The 5,081-nt window shown below is 38.3% G+C and overlaps 1 pseudogene; it reads right to left on the bottom strand.

Annotated features, from left to right (window-relative positions):
• Positions 1 to 2,287: 2,287 nt before the first annotated feature.
• LOC122752130 lies at positions 2,288 to 2,759 on the bottom strand (annotated as a pseudogene).
• Positions 2,760 to 5,081: the final 2,322 nt, after the last annotated feature.

The following is a 5,081-nucleotide window of genomic DNA, read 5'->3' as shown; positions in this document are numbered from 1 at the left end:
TTTATTTTGTGTGTGTGTGTGTGTGTGTGTGTGTGTGTGTGTGAGGCAATTGCAGTTAAGTGACTTGCGCAGGATCACATAGCTAGTAAGTGTCAAGTGTCTGAGGTCAGATTTGAACTCAGATCCTCCTGAATCCAGGGCTGATGCTCTATCCACTGTGCCACCTAGCTGCCCCTTAATCAAGTTTTCTTGTACAAAATGACAAATATGGTAATAATTTGCATAATCATTCATGTATAGCCCATATCTGATTGTTTACTGCCTCATCAAGGGGGGACAGGAGGGAGGGATGGTGAAATAAAAATTGAAACCCCAAAATACAAATAAAAATGTTTATTACATTAAAAAAATAAAGAAATAAAATTACAGTAATACTTTCTTCCATTATTAATGAGCAGTGACCAATGGAGGTAACTCATGGAATGTTCCCTAGGGAAGGTAATAGAGCATATTGGGACCTAGGTTTAGAACCAGAGCACCTAGTTTAAATTCATGCTTTGCTGCCTATGAAGAATGTAAAAAGACCCAATGAAGAATGGGTGCCCAGAACCTGAAAACATTATCTTTGTGCCCCACCTTCTTTTATATTGTCTGGCATCCTGTGCCAGAGACAGACAGAGGCAGAGAGACAGATGGCAGGAGGGAGGCAGGGAGAGAGAGAGGGAGAAAATGTTATAGAGAAGACAAAGGAATATCAAGATTAAAAAAAAGATCCATCAAATTTAGCAAGTAAAAGGCCATTGATAACCTTGGACAGATCAGTTTCTATAGAATAATGAGTGTGAAAGCCCTATTTACATTGTTGTTGTAGAGTGTGATTGGGTGATGGGGAAGTTAAGGTGATGACAGTGGAATCCTTTTTCTACAAGGTCAGCAGTGAAGGAGAAAAGATACAGAATGAGAACTTTTTCACACAGTTGGCAAAATAATCCCTCCAATGCATAGATCTGACTGTACCCTTCTTGTGTGCTAAGTTGATAGCTATACTGAATCATAAGGATTAGGCATTCCACCTGTCTCCTCAACTGTGCAATCTCTCTTTACACTCTGTGGAATATATTCATTCATGTAAATACCATACCTGTATGCACATTCATATATTCCATAACTCTATTATTTTGCTTAAGTTAAAATTTTTCTTCTCTATAAACCAAGCGAGCAAAACCAGTGATCTTATACTAGCACCATCACTGAGCAAAAAGCTGATGTATAGACATTGATGAAAAAGGCTAGGAGGAAAGGAGTAAAATGTAGGTTACTTGAAACCAAAGACTTTTACATTGAAAAAAAAATTATTTGTTCTTTGTAAAACATGTCAGAATGGCAACTAATAGCACATAAAAGTGATTAATAAAATCATGTTAAATAGAATTGTTGAAACCAGAGAGGTGGCTTCAATAGTTACCTGTTCTTTGATAGTCATTAGGTCAGGATAAATGAGTAAAGATAGAGAATTATAAGTGTTGGGAAAAATAGTAAATGATATATGCCTCAATTAACCAATAAGCATTTAGTAGGTACCTATTGTGTGCCAAGCACTGTTTTTGAGGATATGAAGGCAAAAGTGAGACAACCCTTGCTGTCAAAAAACTTATATCTAATGTGGAAGACAACATGTGTCTCTGTGTATACATACATATATATGAAGTATAAAAAGTCTAACATAATTTCTGGGTATTTAATAATTTTATTAATTATGGCTATCAGATAATTAATAAAATGGTCACTGGCTTTCTCTCATAAACCAAATATGAATCATGGAGGCCAATCAACACTGATATTCCCTTGGAAAAGTGGGTGTTCCTGACATATGGAAATCAACTTTGATTGGTTAACAATTAATGAGAGAATGAATATCACAATGAGAGGTGGGCTTAATCTAATGAAGGCCTGGGAATGTGACTTTGATTATGTCACTTGTATTCATCTCTACCCAGACTATCCTGTGTCAGGCAAGTTAGATAAAGGGATCTACCTCCACCAAAGCCTACCCAAATAGAACACAATGGGCCAACAATCACCTAGATTAGATTCTCTTTGTAAGGTTTTCTAGTTGGGTGGGGTCCCCATAATAATATATAATAATTTCTCTCAAATATATATATGCATACATATGTGTATCTGTATATATGCATATATCTGTATATAAACATATACACACGTAATCAAAGGCAGTTTGGGGAAGGAGAGAATCAACATTAGGGGTAGAGACAGGACTCTGGAACTGAGTTTGTTTTTTTTCCACTTACTTTAAATTTTATTTTATTTAGTCTAATTTAGTAGACAGTTAACTTTTTCCACCAGCTTGGGGTGCAGAAACTTTCACTGGCTTCACAATTTTTTGTTTAGCTGCTTACTTTGTAGGAGCCTTAGCAGCAGATGCAGCTGTTTTCTTGTTGCTTGCTTTGCCTTTTTTGCTTCCTTGGCAGCCCTGATGTCTAGTTCTTGTTGGGCCTTTCGAACTTCAGGGTTCTGGTTCCTCTTGGCCATTATATCAGCAAGAGAAGCCCCAGTGATGGCCCTCTGGAATTTAACTGTCGGGTGGGTTGTTTTCTTTTGAATCTCTTCCGACTGTCTCTTCTTGTGCTTTCTTCTATAGAGGACAGTCCAATTGATCTGCTGAGGGTTCCTCTTTGAAGGGAATGCAGTTTCACATTTTGCATTAAAAAATTGGAAAACCTTCCCGTCCGTGCGGGCGTAGTGCCTCCCGTGACCCGGATAGATCTTCTACCCGTGAAGCTGCACAGCTCAACCTTCATGGCTGTGAGGGACAGGAAGATGGCGAAGAGGAAGAGCTCTGGAACTGAGTTTTAAAGAAAACTATGAATTCCAAGAGGTTGAAGTGCTGAGGGTGAGTATTCCAGGCATGGAGAACAGTCAGTAGAAAGGCATGGAGAGGAGAGATAGAGCTTTGTGTGTAAGAAACAAGAAGTAGGCTGGTATACCGAACCACATGGTGTGTTGGTATGGAGTAATGTGCACACAGAATGGACAGAAAGGAAGCTGTTGGTTTGCAAAGAGCTCAAAATGCTAAAGGGGGTTACATTTGGTCCTAGAAGTAATAGGGAGCCATCAAGAACTTAATGTGAAATGCTATTTTTCCCCTCAGGATGGAAGTGAGCAAATAGTCCCAAGGAGAGGAGAACTACATGTTTGTGTCTCCTCATCAATGTGCACTTTGTGGTTGTGGCAACCTTCCTGAGACCCAGCTTCATGGTCTATAATATGGACACAATGCCATCTCCTATTGTTTGTCTGTACAATTAAGTAAGGAAGAAGGCTGTGTTTCAATCTTATTATAAGAACCCCTGAAGTCCCATTTCTATAGAGATTTCCATGGGAGAGTAGCTCACAGGAATAGGGCACAGAGTAAAGAATTGAGTGATCTGTATCAAATCTAGGGACCTTTCTGAAGAGTCAAACTGGGAGAAAGGAGAGAGTTAAAGGGAAAAAGAAGGAAAAGAGAATAGCAGAAGGAAAAAGAGTCAGTAGGATTTAAAGCTAGAAGGATCCTTAGGAATCATCAACTTTTGGGATAATGGCAATGAAAATCTTTGTTTTTCATTCATTCAGTTGTGTCTGACTCCTTGTGACCCCATGAACACAGCAGGTCCCTTTCTTCACCATTACCTCCTGAAGTCTGTACAGGCTCATGTTCTTTGCTTCCATGACACCATCCATCCATCTCATCATCTGTCATCACCTTTTCCTTCTGCTTTCCATCTTTCCCAACATTAGGAAATGAAGATCAATGACTTTGTAAAGTTTCTAATAGAGGCTAGACTGACAGGTGGACCCAGAATGATCACCAAATGCAGAGTAATTCTGTGTATCTAGAAACTAACTCATTCATTTGTTACTTTTCCCCCTGTTTTCTTGATGCAGTGGGATAGTCAGGAAAATTTTGATACTGTATTGTGAGTCATTCTTGGTGGACTTATTGAGTGAGACAGCTAAATGCATAATAAGTTCCTTGTTTTCCCTTTTAATGGACAATCAGATCACAGTGATGAAATAGTCATTTTCTGCCAACAGTAACTTCTTCAAATGCCCTGGGATCCAGGAGTATACTGAGGTCTGGGAGAGAGTTCAAGGCTTTTAAGGTACAAGTCTCATTTCAGAAACCAACAGTATTTTTCGTTTTGATTTGCTTTGTTTTATTCCTGTGACAGTTTTGATTAATTTCAACCAAATTATCCTTTGTACCACTACTAATCCATCTTGTCAGCATGGACTGCTTCCAAAGGATTAGTATTGACAACAGAATTCCTTGGAGGGGTCAGACTATGCAGCAAAAACTTTCAAGATATTTACCGATGTTCCTCTCATATTGATCTAATTAAAGATCATTATTTGTAAAATGATTAGTTCAGTCAGCCATTCTGTTAAGATAGTTGTGACATTTTTAGAATTGTATGCCCCATAGCTGAATTGCTCTGGGTTAATGAATTGCAGTTCTTGAAGGAAAATGCAGTTTCTGGGAAGAAATGTGTGAACAGTTTAGGAAAGTAATTATCAACTCACTTCTTTTCTTGAAGGCAGGGATGGTGGTGGTAGTTGATTCAACCAGAAATCATTCAAGGGCCTTCCCCAGCTCCTCTTCCTAGTCTTAATATTTTCTTTCTTGATTGAATTTCCATCAAGAGGCTGATTGCTAAAGTGAATAACAGCCAGAATAACATAAAAGAATGAACCATATTTTTTAAACCTTCCATCATACTCTAAAATCCTTGATTAACTAGAATGCTCAAATAAAATGGAACTTTTGATTCTTCAAATGTTCTGATAGTCTTAAAGTTGTTGCAATCCCTCTGTTTGAGTCTCTTACCCTGTCTCACTAAACACAATGTATTGAATGTGATTGGTTCCTTCTTTGACCAAGGACTTTGATCTACCTAACAAACGTTCACTGCCTGCTTTGTAATCCCCATTAGCTATGAAATGAAGGTGTTAGACATGATTATATTAAAAGTCTCTTCCAGTTCTATAATTCTATGGTTAGGAGAAAGGAAGAGCACAGAGGATTTGAGTAAGGGACCTTCAAGATGATATCATGATAAGGTAATCCCTACTTCCTAGCC

Source organism: Dromiciops gliroides, chromosome 1 (genome assembly GCF_019393635.1).
Source record: "Dromiciops gliroides isolate mDroGli1 chromosome 1, mDroGli1.pri, whole genome shotgun sequence".
Lineage (NCBI taxonomy): Eukaryota > Metazoa > Chordata > Mammalia > Microbiotheria > Microbiotheriidae > Dromiciops > Dromiciops gliroides.
The sequence above is the reverse complement of the archived record's forward strand: the minus strand, read 5'-3'. Positions and strand labels throughout refer to the sequence as shown.